The sequence below is a fragment of the Nelumbo lutea genome, chromosome 5, assembly GCF_056320005.1.
Source record: "Nelumbo lutea isolate HS-2025 chromosome 5, American lotus-T2T, whole genome shotgun sequence".
Lineage (NCBI taxonomy): Eukaryota > Viridiplantae > Streptophyta > Magnoliopsida > Proteales > Nelumbonaceae > Nelumbo > Nelumbo lutea.
The window spans coordinates 63,562,526-63,579,833 of record NC_142688.1 but is presented as its reverse complement, the minus strand read 5'-3'; positions in this window follow the sequence as shown (position 1 = coordinate 63,579,833).

The following is a 17,308-nucleotide window of genomic DNA, read 5'->3' as shown; positions in this document are numbered from 1 at the left end:
TTTTCCACCGAACCCTAACAGAGGCCATATAAATTATGAGTACAACCAAACTCCGACTGTAGCAAGAAATAACAGGTAGTAAGCATCTATTTGAATCTTCAAATTGCAAAGATTCTGCTTGCAAGTGTCTTTCTATGCGTGGGAAAGTAACAAACTAAAAATCCATTCTTTCAACAAGGAAATGATCCATCTGATTCCATTAAAAAGAAATAAAGAATGTTCTTTCTTCATCAACTTCATGAAAACTATGCACAGACACTACTGGAAAATTCATCTATAGAGGTGGCCAAAACTGCCTCTAAAAACTTAAAAAATGCCTCTAAAGGTTATAGGAGGCGGCCAGGCATGTGCCTCTAAGAGCCCTGTCGCTAAATGTTTTAGAGGTGCTTGTCTGAGCATTACAAACCGCCTCTAAATTTGACTTTTAGAGGCACATACAATTGCCTTTATTGCACTGACGCTAAAAGTCCTATATAGAGGCAGTTAAAAGTGCCTCTAAAAGTTCAATTTAGAGATGCATTTGAATGCCTCTAAATGATTTTGCGGTAATTTTATGTGCCTCTAAAAGAAATCTAAGAAGAGAACGAATCTATATGCTTTAATATTTAGAGGCACTTTTGGCTACTTCTAAAAATGTTTCATTTTTTTTAAAAAGGCAATATATTGTGAATATTGCTGTATAAAAATTCCAATTGATACACCTGTATGAAAATATATTCAATCAAAACATAAAACTTGTATGAAACTATATATCCAAAAAGATACACCTTATCCACAAAATTCCAATTGACTTCCAGCATCATTTTAAAAACAAAAAAAAAACACAACATTTAGCCCATCAATATATTCATTCTTCCTTTTGAGTAGATGTCTTCTTTTTTTAAGAACGTACAAATCAAATATACAGTAGTCCAAAAGAAATTCCTTTAAAAATCTAAAAGAAGTGCTCCTTGTAGTCTTCACTCAATCCTTTATTCCTCTACAACTTAAAAAGAAAAGCAAGAAAAAGAAAAAAAATGAGGCCAAGTAATAGTAGTTCCAACAGATGTTCCAATTGTCTTATGACGTCCATGGGGTCTTATTATAGTTTCCTTACGAATTATTGGTACCTCAACATATACCTCCCAGAAATCTTGACCCGATTCAGTATCTCCTGCTTTTTTGCATGGGTCTTTTCCAATAACAACAGCTTTAGCCACAACTTCTTGTTTCTTTAAACTCTTCAAAAAAACCTTAATCATATCCTACAATCAAAATTTTTATCAAATCCAAGCCATCAAAATAACATAAGCAAATAAATATATTTCTCTTCAACTTAATTACTAGATAAGAAAACATACTTAATCTGGGTTCTTGGATATTTTAGATTTGTTTATGCAATAGAGGCTTTACTTTCTGAACATGGAAAGTCCATTTCAGATTTTGGCATTTGCCATCCAAGTTTTTGGCAATGTGGGTTCTTTGACATTTGCCAACAGAGGCTTTACTTGTTGAACTATAAATCTTTTTAGGGCTTTGGCAATGTGGGTTCTCATTGGTAATTTCAGATTTGACATTTGCCATCCAAGTCTTTGGCAGCAAAGCTCAATTCAAGAAAGAGGTGGTAAGGTTGTTGTAGTAAGTGAAATAACCGATGCATTAAAAATAAAAATGGGATTGATATAGGAGAGTTGCTTAAGCACCAAAATGAAGGAGCTTTTCTTTCACAAAAGCAAGAAAAAACTTTCTTATTCTCCATTTCACCAAATTTTATCTTTCCCTATCTTGATGTTTTCTAGTGTACCCATGTGGAGCTTGTGCTAGCAGTCCATGTTGACCTTTCTTATACTACAATGATTTCACTGTAGAACACCCTTCTGCTTCTGGCTCTTAGGAACAAGTCAGCACTTGACTCACAAAGCACACTTTGTTAGGAACCTGTCTAACTCAGGGCTCTTCGAGGGGCCAACCTCCTAAATTCTTGAGAAGGAGAGAGAGAGAGAGAGAGAGAGAGAGAGAGAGAGAGAGAGAGAGAGTTTAATGCTAAAAGAGTGTTTAATTCTGAAAGAATCCTCCTTTATTCCTTTTTGGCTCTACTACTTATAATGTTACAATCTTGACTGTTACAGCTGTTACAAGTGAATGGCAGTTGTGACAAGTGGCTGCTGATGTGGCTTCTTCTTGTAACTGACTAATTGCCTTCTGTTGGTTTATTCCAACAGTCTTGACAGTTTAATTGAGTGGCAGTTATTACAAGTGGATGACAATTATTACAAGTGGCTGGTTAGTTGAGCTGATGTGGCATCCTCTTGTAAAACTAACTGCCTTCTGTTGGTCTATTCCAACAGTCTTTGACACACTTAGGCACACTGAAGGCAATGCAGGTATAGTGTAAGCACACAAGATGCTAAGAAGGAAAGATCACTTAAATTACTCAAGACAGGGATTACATCTCTTTGTATCATGGATTATATGAATGATGTAGCTATTTATGATACAAGTTGTGGAGATATACATGCAGTCAACGTCAGAGAAATGATATCCATCATGATCTTTGTCTCATTTGACATGGTCCTCAGTACATATCTTATTGGTAACATGACAGCATTAATTGTAAAGGGATCAAAGACTGAAAGGTTTAGGGACAAAATGGCGGATCTGATGAAATATAATGATGGGCTGACATGGTCCTCTTGGGGACTGTTTTTGTTAGTTTTAGGGTGAAAATAATTGTTGTAGCTCAGCAGCATTGTACTATGGAACCTATGAGAAATATTTAATCTAGTTCACAGAAGTTTGTACCAGCAATTCGTATAACTTAGTTCATTGATGCATCGGTCTTGTACATCTTTTTTTGGCATATAAAATTCCATGGACATCAAACTACTGAACAATGGAAGACAAAAGCCAGTCATAAGTGAAATAAGTAACATAACTAACCTAGTTCTTGTCATTAAATTAACTAACTAGAAAATGGTTCATATGCATCTTGTTAAGGTGAATATATGAAAAAAAAAAAATTCACTAGCTAGTTCTTGTCTAAGCATCTCCACAACATCAAGAGGATGCTGCCATGGGAAAGGCGGCACTATTTCTTGAGGGCATGACAATGAACCCAAGTATAGTTTCATCCCATAATATCGTTTTGAAATTTCTGAAGTTAATATTGTAATGGTTTTGGAACTTAAGCAGCCGTCCCTTTTCTAAATAATGGAGTCTACAAGTGACAAATATTATTAATTAATATATAGTTACAAAACCATTTTCTTGGGTGACACATAGATAATAGACTGCTAATAGTGATATCTTACAAATGAATGCATGCTTCATACCTCCAAAGAATCATTTCCTTGAACATTGTTTGTAATGTTCCGTATGACAGATGGACTTGAGAATTCCTAAGAAAAGAAAAAAAAAGGATGTGGTAGTTGATCTTATGCCCCATTCTTCTTAATATATACACAAATCATATTACAATTTTATCAGTAGATAAAATCCTCATAAACAAGTTGGTTAATGATTATTGATGAAGCGCGACCTGATTGCTCCCTGTTGGAGGTGATTTGGCTTCTAGCAAATGGCGGACTAGGTTGATCTGCAAAAGAAGAATAAGAGAAATGGGGTTGTTTGTCTGGCGAGGTCGCTCTGATGCTTAAGTCAGTATACTTGGTTGCGAGCTAAAAAGCTTTAGAGTGTAGAGAGCTAGAGAGCAGAGAAATTACGCGTACCTTGTGCCCTTGGGGTTGGAGATCCGTTTCCGCATAAATGGGGGATAACTGATAGGGCTTATCAATTCTGCCCGAATCAGGTGAGGAGGAAATAATGCTTACTGTTACGTAGCGTGATCCCGCGAGGCTCAGAATCTAATGGTGAGATCTTCGGGGTTGCCATGTAGTGGTCTGTTAGTATTACCCGAGCTAGTGCTCTTTTAGATCCGACCTAGGGTGAACGTCGAAGTGCCTTGGGCCGAGGTGGTCCTGATGCGACCTTACACCAAGGTGAACTTGTCCCGAGGTTGTTTGATTATCCGTGCTGGATCTGTTGTGGACTTGGCAAGTCGGGCTGAGATGTCATCTTACTAGTTAGGTCGTGTCCACGTGTCCCCCAATTACTAGGTCGGGCCAAATCACCCTTCATCAATTATCCTACATGAAGTATTGGAACCACATGACTTTGCTAATCAAGACATTATGTTTTGATTGGTTCCAACCATAGGTGTATTAACATTGTTAGGAACCTATCAACAACAAACAAGTAATGAAAATTTACTTCCTAATAAATTGTTAAAGAACATTGTAATATGGAGAGAAGTAAATAATACAATGTTACCTGTGGAAAAGTAGACATGAACTTATTCAAAGCATCTTTCAATTCTAAAACCATGAACTCCAAGCCTTCCACCTTCTTTGACATAAGTTGCATCTCTTCATTAGATTTCTTTGTAGCATGAGATGCTATCTTTAGAGCTTCAATTCGTCCAGGAGTTGTGCCCCATATGTCAGAAGGAGATGGTCCTAATTCAAATGTACGAGCACGTCCATGTCTTTCTTTTCCCATAACTTGGGAGAAAATGTCATTCTTCGTACAACCACCATCTGAACCCTCTATTGGTTGAGTTGTACATTCATTAAGTTGCAACTGTAACAAGGAAAACATTAGTTCCATTAATATGATAATGAATCATCTAATATTCTTGATAATAAATAAAAGTAAAAAAGTTAAACCCGCAATTATTTGTGCCAAATTCTCATCAGACGGGGTCCCATCCTAAAACAAACAATTCTACTCGAGTTAGTTCCTTCCCATCAGGCCTCTTGACTTGCTAACCTCATTCAAAAAAAGATTAATACATTATATAAGATAATTTCATTATCAAGATGTAAAAAAATGGAACATTAGGATTGCCTATGTGAGTAATCAGATTTACCTCTTCCTCTCGTATTCTAGCAAAACTTTTTGTCCCTGCTGTATGGACATTCTTTTGTTTTGACCGATTAGCCTTATTTCTGATACTACGGGCCTAATCATTGGACAAAAAAATGTCAAACAATAAATTTTGTGAGAATGGAATTGATAACTTTAGGTTTTAAAAAATCTTAAACAAACAAGAGATAAATACTTGTCCTTTCTCAGATTTCCAAAATTCAACCAATTGCCACCATTGATCTGGAAGAACCTTATCATCGCAGATAGAAAGTTATGAATGTTGTTCATTCCCATTGCTTGAGTAGTAGTTCATTTTCAATCTGTTCTTCCAGTCCTTCCATTTTTTTGAAACAACTTCAAGACCCAACCTTTGTCACTATCTTCCAAATCAAATTTTCTCTACACATCCAAAAACAGTCAATCATATATTGATACCAATATTAACATTAAAAACAAAAGCCAAGTATTTTCAGATACCGCTATTTCTTCCCACATGAACTCCTTAAGTTCTTGTGGCATTGCCTTCCAGCTATCATAAGTGATGGGGCCCTATTCCCCATTCGTGCAAGTGTGCCCAAAAAAATTTGTCAATTTAGATGAATTCTTGCTAATAGGCTGCCCATATTTGTTTGTAATGATATCTATTTTCTACTTTTCTGGCATAATCCATGTGGCGAGACATCGTGGGAGGCATCGCTTTCTTTTCTGTGTGCCATCTGAATTTATAAAAGTAAAAGAATCATATAAGTAGTCACATTCCATTTGAAATTTATTATATTCATGTTGCAAACATAAATATATAAAAAAATAAAATATAAATAAAGCACAAGCATACCAGAAGCTTTGCCTGACATTTGACTGGATTGTGGGTTATCTAAGCTTGGCTAACTATGAATTGGTTGTTGAGGCTCATTGGATGTTGGATTGTCTACTGATACTTGTTGGTTATGTGCAGCCTCAATGGCATCCATGTGTAATTGTTGTCAGCTAGCATTACCATCTTTGGTGCCTTCTCGACAACCAAGTGTTCTGGAACCGCATTTCATATTTATCAAAGATTAATTGTAAATCTCCTATAAAAATAAAAGAACAGATAACAAGTTATTGTTAAAGTTGGTAGGTAAATAAAGAATTCAGATATGATATAAAGGAATGAACGGGAAAATACAAGAGTTGCAGATCTGAAATATAGAAGAAACAAATATGATATAGAGTTACAAATTTGATATAGTTCAAAAACAAATGAAAGGGAAAATAAAACATATAGCATGGTGATGTTCATTACCAAATCATTAACAAACTTCCAAACAAATGAAAAAAAAAATAAAAAACCAAAGTTCAAATAAAGTACACCATCTCAACACTCTTCATCATGTTCTAAGTTTGATGGTTCTCTTCATTCTAAGTAAAACTGTTGTACCATTTATACATGGCCTATCCCAACTAATATCATCATCCACGCTTTGATCAGAACATGATATGTTTTGTAGATTTGTTTCAATATCATCTTCTAAGCCATCTTCATGCATATCATATAATGACAACATAAAATAGGGTTGCCTCATACACATCCATGGTGGTAAATTGTATATTATACTAACAACAGGCCATGTGCTGTAGGAAAGATTCATTGTCTTGAATGGAATAAAGCCGTCTGTAGCTAATCCAAGTCTAACATTACAACTATCCATAGCAAATGTAGGATGTAAGAAGTCAAATGTTTTCCAAGCAAGTGAATCAGTAGGATGCCTCATCTTTCCATCTTTAAGGCATTCCTCGTCATGCCAACGCATGAAAGAAGCTATTTTTCCAGACATGAATAGCCTTTGAAGCTTTGGTGTTAGGGGAAAATAGTGCAATATCTTCTTTTAAATCTTTCGATTTTTCTTAGAAGATGTATTGTTATCTAAATCCCACCTAAGACTACCACATGTAATACATGATTCATACTTGGCAGTCTCTTCCTAGTACAACATACAATCATTTGGGCACGCATCAATTTTTTCATAATGGAGACCCAATTCCTTGATGATCATTTTAGTTTCATAAAATGACTTTGGCAATGTTTCTCCCTCCGGAAATGCTTATTTTAATAGCTCAAGCAACGTGGTAAATGATTCGTTGGTCCATCCACCCAAACATTTTATGTGGTATAATCGAACTAGAAAAGAAAGCATGGCAAACATTTTACATCCTGGATATAATTCTTTATCAACATCTTCTACCAACTTAAAAAACTTTTGAGCATCATCATTGGTCTCTTGTCTAGATGCATGTGCCACATCATTTGAATCATCATCTGAGCTTAGATAACCAAATGCATCATGTAACAGACCATGCATATCATCATATGGACCTGGCTCACTATTTGTAGCACTTGTAGTAGCAGCCTTGTGGTTAGAAGTTGAGGCTTCACCATGGTACACCAAATTCGTGTAAGTCTTATTAAACCCCTCACAAATGATATGGTCATACACTTCTATTTGATTTTTCAACATAGAGTTGTTGCACTTAATACATGACATAGAATTTTCCCTTCTTGACTTGCATTTGCAAATGCAAATTCAAGGAACTGTGAAGATCCTTTCAGGTAAGCCATGCTTGTCTTATATAATCAAATAAAATAGGAAAGTCATAAGGCAAATTAACTAGGGAAGAAATTTTTAGAGATAAAGATTCATTGTGAATTTTTTACTAAGGTACCTTGGTCAATAAATCCAACTCTTGTTCATAGTATATTCATCAACTACTCAACACCCAATTCAAACTCCCTATAACCTTCTAAGAGTGCCCTGGTCACATAAGTAAGAAGGAACTATAATGATAAAAGAAATAACTCTTATACAAGTTGAAGCACAAATTCAATTATACATCTGCCCATTTGGCATCTAGAGTGAATCATATATGACTAGCTATCGCCCTTGATATGATTCCAATAGTTTATTACTCCCCCGATGCAACTGCAAATGTATACATAACTTCCACAGTAGGAAGAAGTGTCCTGATGTAGTAGGAGAAGCTAGGTCTGAAGCAAATTCAAGAATAAAAGCCTAGGGTTGATATGGAATGACTAGGGGAAATTTCATAGCGATCAAGAGGTTAAGTGCACCATTCTACTATTTGGGATAGACGACACAATGTGGTTGTGGCACCATATATAAGAACATTTGAAAGAAATTTAAAAATCTTAGAATGATTACAAAAGAATTGCAAACAACCTGGTGTGAAGTTCAAGTATAAGAGTTTTAATAAGAAGGTGAAACTTGCAAATAAAAAAAGATTTCCGGCTTGAAAGACACTGCCAAACACATCAAATGGAACCCGATAAACATATTTCATAACATGATTGACAAGATTTTCCAACTTTACTGCTTAAAGACTTCACTAACATAGGGATTCATTGAGGTGATAGGATATCCATCACATGGACGCCCAAAGATTGCGGAATAAGGGGGTGAACTTCAAAAATTTTTCTCTCCCTTCAACTGGGAATTGAATTCCCTATTTAGAAAACCATATTTTCAAGGATCATTCTTGAACCACAAACTGAATCAGATCTGAACCAAAAGGAGTAGGGAGGGATAATACCTGATACAGAGAAGCAGTGTCTCCCAATGGAGGTGTTCACGCCCAAGGAAGGATCCAAACTCCCACTGAATATGGCGTAGTGCAGGGTGGAGCAGAATCAACAGTGTTCTTCCAAAAGAACTTGACTCTTCGTAAGAATCAACTAGGTGGCTTGTGAATACAACTCCAACCAATCTTTTCTCCAAAAGATTGGTATCAAGATCAAATATTTATTTCTCCCAAGAACTGGAGATCGAACTGCTGGAGGTGGCGGCTGCAGGAAGGAGAAGGCAAGAGAGTATTTGTAGGGTCTAGAATTCTCTCTTCTAGTAATCTCAGCTCTGAAGACAAGGATATGTGGATTGTATGTCTAAAAGCTGCCACTCCCACCTCCTTTTATAATCTCAAAGGGATCAACTCCTAATCCCATTAGGAGTTGCTAACCCAAATCATATTTGGATTAGAAGTCCCTTTAAGTGATAAAGGATAACCCATATCTTATCTGCAGATTAGATCAGCCATCTCCTAATCTAATTAGGAGGCTTCCAGATCTAAATCTTATTTAGATCTTGGACTCTCTTTGTGGATCGGGTCTGGGCCCAATCCTATCAGTTGATCCATCTCAGAATTCACCCCTTAAGTGACTAATCAAATTAGCCTAGTTCGAAATGGGCTTAAGGCCCATTTAAGGTTATGTATTCAATTAGCCTTCCAAACTGCTGCCCAGTTGATCTTCCTTGTATGGCGTGGGACCCTAACATTGATCTACACATCAGCCACATGGGTTCGGCCCAGCCTTTGTTACAAGGCCTGACCGAATACACTGTTATGGACAGTGCACCCCCTAAAACCCATCAGATGGGTTCTATGGGCCCAACACTTACCCTAAGTGGTCCTTGGGCCAAGCCACCTTGTAACACCCATGGACTGTGGGTAGATGCAAGATTATCCCATCAGGTATTATCCTCAATGTTTTTACACTTAACCTCTCAGCCCATAATGATCATACACTGCCCGACAAGAGAGGGCCTCTCCCTCGGCTGCAAGGAACATTGTCGCACTCTCTCTTGTATGGATCCCGAGAATTAAAACATTTTGTAAATCATTTTGAAACCATAATATATATACTTTTATATCTCATTTAAAATATATTTTGCAAAACAAATTTCAATGACTAAAATTGGCTGCCGGCAGTCTTGGTTTCCATCAATGAGAGTGCATCCCCGATCATTACCTTTGTCCGGCAAAGGGGCTGATCCTGTCACTATGATCACCCACTCAGATGAAATTTCAGATTGTCCCAACATACCCAGGTTTTGACCCCAGCTAAGGATCTCACTGATTGGTACATCAAAGACAGCCCAATCCGACACCTAGTGCAGTATCATAATCGAGTCTAGGGGTCGGGTGTAACTTTCTAGTTTTGCCCATCAATCTCCAAGGTCCAGGGCAATACTAGAAATCTGGTCCAGTTCAAAGATTCAATTAATTCTACACTGTATGTGCCTAGGGTCTCACCCAGGCAGCTGAGACAAGCCACCCCAACCGACTTGGTGGCACCACAGTGTCAGCCTTGTCAGGATAGGTCTCCCCAGACCGACCCACTGGCTGTGAACATTCTAAACTAACACGAGTCTCATTAAGTGTCCAGTTTAAGGGTATTACATAGAAACATACCAAGGGAACATGAATCAAATATGCACTTCTATTCATTTACAATAAACTCATAAAGTACATCGTCTTGATTGAAGCTAAGGGCATACACAACTGTCTAAAAGCTCCCACTTGCACTTAGGTCCAATCAGGTACTAGACGGAGTCCCATGCTTTCCACGTGTTTCTCAAACACTTTCTGTGACAATGGCTTAGTCAATGGGTCTACCACATTCTCCGCTAATGCTACCTCTTAATATCATCCACCCGTAGGTCCAGTGTTGTCATACAACAGTGGAATGGGTGATGTGCTGAATTCCAAATTCAGGAATGAACACCTTCATTCATAAGGCAGCCTCACTTTTGGCAATGCGCTCAGCTTGGGTTGTGGACTATTAATTTGCTACTCAGGACCCCTGTTTGCTGACATTCAGGAAACAACACATGATCCTATCGTGAAAACATATCTAGATGTAGACTTTCTATCATCTGGATCCGACTGGAAATCGGCATCTGTATACCCTTGGATCTGTAGTGAGCTACCATCGAATACTAGACAAAACTCTTTTGTCCTTTGAAGGTACTTAAGTATGTTTTTTACAGCAGCTCAGTGCTCCTGCCCTGGGTTGGCCTGAAATCTGCTTACTACACACACTGCCTGAGCAATGTCAGGACGAGTGCACAACATGGCACACATGATGCATCCTACGGCTGAGGCATAGGGAACGTCTTTCATGCCATCAATCTCCTCAGAAGTCATGAGAGACATCTTCTTGGAGAGAGTGACTCCATGCCTGAAAAGAACATTTCCTTTTTTGGTGTTCTCCATGCTGTATCTTTTGACTATTTTGTCAATGTAAGCAGATTGGGATAATCCTATTATCCGCTTTGATCTATCTCTATAGAGTCGAAGACCTAGTATATAGAAGGCTTCTCCAAGATCTTTCATGGAGAATTGCTGTGAAAGCCATAATTTCACCGTAGTTAACATTCCACATCATTCCCAATGAGTAGAAAGTCATCCAAGAAGGTAACCTTATCTCCACTGTACTTTCTGTAGACACAGGGTTCATTCGAATTATGCTCGAAGTCAAACGATTTGACAGTAGAGTCAAAACCGATGTTCCAACTTCTAGAAGCTTACTTAAGTCCATAAATGGATCTATTAAGTTTACATACCATGTTTTCTTTACCTACAGCAATGAAGCCTTACGGCTGCTACATATAGATATCTTCAGTAAGATCTCCATTCAGGAATGCAGTTTTGACATGGTATGCTGCTACAGCTAGTAGGATCCTAATGGATTTAAGCATGGCCACAGGCAAAAAGGTTTCCTCATAATCGATGTCCTCTTTCTGAGTGTACCCTTTCACCACCAGACGAGCTTTGAAGGTCTCAGCCCTACCACCAGGGCCCTTCTTCCTCTTATAAATCTATTTGCAACCGATTGCTTTTACCCTGGAGGGTGGATCTACTAGAGTCTAGACTCCATTGGTCTCCATTGAGTCCATCTCTGCTCTCATGGCCTCCACCCACTTCTGGGAATCTATGTCCAACATAACTTCCACGTAAGTCAAGGGATCCTCCTCACTAGTCAAGGTTTCCACCAGGTAACTATCCTGGTCATAACCATAACGAACTAGTGGCCTAGATACCTAAGTGGATCTTCTAGGTTGGTCACTACCTGGAACTTGTGGGACATCTCCCACTACTCCTAGCTCTCATCATCAAGAACAATTTCCTAACGATGGGTGTCTAGGATGTAATCGGTCTCCAAGAATTGTGCATTTCAACTGCAGAACACTTTCTGCTCACTTGGGTTATAGAATAGGTAACATACAGAGCCTTTTGGGTAGCCTATAAATAGGCAACGACTGGTCTTGGATTCCAACTTGTCTGCACTCGTTCTTACGTGTGTTGGACAACCCCAAACCTTCAAGTGTCTGACACTTGGTTTCTTTCCGATCCAAAGTTTATATGGAATGTTCGGAACCGATTTGGTTGGAACCCGATTCAGCACGTAAATCGCAGTCTCTAATGTGTATCCCCAAAAGGATGTGGGTAACTTTGAGTGTATGAGAAGCGATCGGACCATATCCAATAATGTCCTATTCCTCCTCTCTGAAACACTGTTAAGTTGTGGTGTAGCAGGAGGAGATAATTGTGATACTATCCCATTGTCCTTTAAGTAGTCCCTGAATTCGTCAGAGAGATACTCACCACCTCGATCTGATCGAAGGGCCTTAATTTCTCTCCCTAACTGTTTCTCGGCCTCTTGTCTAAACTCTTTGAACTTTTCAAAGGATTCAGACTTGTGTCTCATTAGGTACACGTAACCATATCGTGAGAAATCATTTGTGAAGGTGATGAAATACACGTGTTGATTTCGTGTCCTAACACTTAGGGGACCACATACATCAGTATGTATTAGGTCAAGTGTGCCTGTACATCTTTCAGGCTTACCGTTAAATGACCGTTTCATCATCTTGCCTTGTAGGCAAGGCTCACAAGTGGGAAGATCTTCTATAGTTAGAAAATCTAAAGGACCATCCTTTACCAACCTTGTGATTCGGTCAACACCGATGTGGCCAAGTCGGTAATGCCACAGACACGTGGGATTAACTGTATCATGGGCTTTCTTTTTGGGGATTTCAGCCGATGTAGTTTCGGTTATGTTAGTTTCTAGAGAAGGATGTAGAACATAGAGACCGTTCTCCAGTTCCCCATATGCGATGAATCTGTTATTTTTTTTAATAGTAATCGTATTACTAAAGAAGATAGAATAGCCATCTGCACACAATTTTGAAACAGAAATCAAATTTCTTCTTAAGTTTTGTACATAAAGACAATCTTTCAGTACAATAGTTCATTCTCTAAAAAATAACTCCACAGTTCCCATGGCCGCGGCTGCAATAGTTGTAGTAGTCCCCAAGTAGAGAGTGATTTCTCCTTCACTCAGCCTTCTGCTTACCTTGAACCCCTACAGTGAGTTATACGCATGAGTTGAAACCCCAGAGTCAATACACCAGGACGCAGAAGCTACCAATAAATTGGTTTCTATAACACAAGTTTCGAAATTACCTTTTTTGGATTCCAAGTAGGTAGGACATTTCCTTTTCCAGTGGCCGGTCTTCTTGCAGAAGTGGCAGGCATCTAATGCTTTGTCTTTCTTCTACTTCTTACCCTTAGTGGCTTTCTTCTGAGGATTCTTTGCCTTCCTCTTTCTCTTGCCTGTCTTGCTAGCTTCAACAAGCATAGCTATTGGCTCATCATTTCTAATCGGTTCTTCGGCTCTTTGCAACATATTGCTGAGGTCTTGCAAGCTGACACTTAGCTTGTTCATGTTATAGTTCATGATGAACGGATTAAAAGAAGGAGGCAAAGAATTAAGGATAGCATCTATCTGGGTCGCAAGGTCTAGCCCGGATCCAAGAGCCTCCAGTTCGTTGATGTATCCCATCATCTGAAGACAATGGTCGTGAACTTGTTGGCCCTTGGACATTTGTGTGGTCATGAACTGTTTCAAGACCTTTTGTCGAATAGAACGATTATGCTCTTCATACATCATCCTGAGACTGTCCAATATGTCATTGGCAAGTTCGATCTGATTTAATTGCCTCTGTATTGGGTTGTCCAAGGAAGCAATGTTGTAACACCGGGCAAGGGAGTTTTTCTCCTCCCATTCTTGATAGTCTCTCCTTCGGGCCTCAGAAGCCCTATCACCCGGACGCTCCGGGGCAGGATTCTTTGCCCCTTTGTCTAGCTTTTCAGAAGCTAGGACCAGCATAAGGTTCCTATACCAGTCGGCATAGTTTGGGCCCTTAAGCTTGTTGTCGACAAGAAGTTTTGCAAAAGATCCGTTTGCCATTTTCTGATAAAAGAGCAAACATCAGTCCACAACCTAATTTGATTCATGTTCATTTCATAGATATGGATTTTAATCTATGATCCATTTCCATTTATACATCTCTGAGATTTCCCTCCTTTCTCAGTGACGGAGACTACGGGATGCCTCTGGAAATGTGGGAAATCACATAGGGTGCATGGAGCCAACTGTTTCAGCTGCATAACCCCACCACCTTTCTGTGAAAGATCATATCCACTCATCATATGAGTTTTCCCTTTGGCCTTTGTCAGACAAGGTTCAGAACCGTTTTCAAGTAAACCTTTCCGTCTAGTGAGTGCTTACCCATCACTTAGACAAGCCCAACAGCAAATGGATAGCCCATTTTCTGGTGTGTTTCCTCATTACTGAAGGACTCATCCTCATGGTAATGATGGAAGGCCTTTAGAGAGTTCATCATATGAATCTCCCTATCACATGCACTCATATTAGCTGGAGGGAACAATTAATTACGCCCTAGTTTGATTTAGGTCAAACCAAAGTGGCTCCCACTGACTTTCATAAAGTTAGATTTCGATGGGCCTTAAATCGGTTAGGGTTCCGCACGTAACCTCTTAGTGAGGTGTGGGGCCCACCACTGAGGGAGGTCATCCAATGACCAAAAGGGACACCATGACAATGATGTGCATTCAGCCATGGTGTGCGCAAGAGCCACTGTCGAATGAGCATGGGCCAAGCACTTATGGCCCATGTACGCAGCACATCACACATCCATACATCTCATGCAGAGATAAATTGATCCAATCAATTAATTATCTGTAAGGCCCATTGGAAGCCCGATTTAAATCCATAATATTAACCATTAATATTATCTAGGTATATGGGCTGAATAAGGGTTACCTAGTTCGGCCCATATAGCTTTATCTTTTGAAGTGGGCTTTTTAGCAGTTTTAACTATTTAAAATCGGGCCTTTACAGGTTGGGCCGAATTAACCATTTAATTAAATATCAATCCTCAGGCCCATTAGTGGGAAAATTAGGGCTGACTTTCAACCTTGATTATACCCTAGATTTGGTCCAAACAGTTTGAACCAATCTTAGTTCGAATGGGTCCAGGGTTTGATCTTTAATTAAATCTTTAATTCAAGAAAATAATATGAAATTAAAAAACTGATAAAATAAAATCAAGAATCAGTTAAGCAGGGCTGTTCGCACACTCCACCCTACAAAACAGAGGTTAGATCACAATTTGCAGTTTCACAAACTATAAATTGTAGATAGCGAATGTCCCATCTGTGAAATCTCATTCTCTGCGAAATCTCCCTTTCTGCGCCGCCATCTTCAATCCAAAAATAAAAATAAATAGAAATCCTATTTCTTTTAATAATTACATCAGATCGAATGCCTATACATTGAGTCTAAAAATAAAAAAAAATATTTACAGACCAAATGTAATAAACAAATCAAGAAACTGCAAATCTTGCAGTTCTCCCTACGCAAACCAAGAATTCGATCTCCTCTTGTACGAGCAGCCCATAAATCAAGAAAATCATGAAGAACTATTCTAAACAATAATCAAATTTATATAAAATTAATTTTAGATTATTTACCCATCAATTTTGGGAACAAATTTCCCAAAACCCATATCTGCGCAAATTGGGTAGAACGCCTTCTCCCTATTTGCACAGGTTCAGATCTGAAACAGAATGGTTCAAGATATGAACCATGACTCTGATACCACTGAGGGGATAGGATATCCATCACATGGGCGCCCAAAGATTGGAGAATAAGGGGGCGAATTTCAAAAATTTTTCTTTCCCTTCAACTGGGAAATCGAATTCCCTATTTAGAAAATCATATTTTCAAGAATCATTCTTGAATCACAAACTGAACCAGATCTGAACCAAAAGGAGTAGGGAAGGATAATACCTGATACAGAGAAGAATCAACAGTGTTCTTCTAAAAGAACTTGACCCTTCGCAAAAATCAACTGGGTGGCTTGTGAATACAACTCCAAAAGATTGGTATCAAGATCAAATCTTGAATTCTCCCAAGAACTGAAGATCGAATTGCTGGAGGCGGCAGTTGCAGGGAGGCGGCAAGAGAGTATTTGTAGGGTGCAGAATTCTCTCTTCTAGTAATCTCAGGTCTAAAGACAAGGATCTGTGGATTGTATGTCTAAAGTCTGCCACTTTTATAATCTCAAAGAAATCAGCTCCTAATCCCATTAGGAGTTGCTAACCAAAATCATATTTGGATTAGAAGTCCCTTTAAGTGATAAGGAATAACCCTTATCTTATCTGCAGATTAGATCAGCCATTTCCTAATCTAATTAGGAGGCTTTTATATTTAAATCTTATTTAGATCTTGGACTCTCTAAGTGGATAGGGTCTGGGCCCAATCCTATCAGCTGATCCATCTTAGAATTTGCCCCTTAAGTGACTAATCAAATTAGCCTAGTTCGAAATGGGCTTAAGGCCCATTTAAGGTTATGTATTCAATTAGCCTTCCAAACTGCTGTCCAGTTAGGCTTCTTTGTATGGTGTGGGAACCTAACATTGATCTACACATCAGCCACATGGGTTCGGCCCAGCCTTTGTTACAAGGCCTGACTGAATACACTGTTATGGACAGTGCACCCCCTAAAACCCATCAGATGGGTTCTATGGGCCCAACACTTACCCTAAGTGGTCCTTGGGCCAAGCCACCTTGTAACACCCAGGGACTGTGGGTAGATGCAAGATTAGCCCATCAGGTATTATCCTCAATGATTTTACACTTAACCCCTCAGCCCATAATGATCATACACTGCCCGACAAGAGAGGGCCTCTCCCTCGGCTGCAAGGAACAATGTCGCGCTCTCTCTTGTATGGATCCCGGGAATTAAAACATTTTGCAAATCATTTCGAAACCATAATATATATACTTTTATGTCTAATATAAAATATGTTTTGCAAAACAAATATCAACGATTGAAATCGGCTGCCGACAGTCTTGGTTTCCATCAGTGAGAGTGCACCCCCGATCATTACCTTTGTCCAACAAAGGGGATGATCATGTCACTATGATCACCCATTCAAATGAATTCTCAGATTGTCCCAACATACCTAGGTTTTGACCCCCACTAAGGATCTCACTGATTGGTACATCAAAGACAGCCCAATCCGACACTTAGTGCAATATCATAATTGAGTCTAGGGGTCGGGTGTAACTTTTCAGTTTTGCCCATCAATCTCCAAGGTCTAGGGCAATACTGAAAATCTACTTCAATTCAAAGATTTAATTAATCACACACTGTATGTACCTAGGGTCTCACCCCAGCAACTGAGACAAGCCACC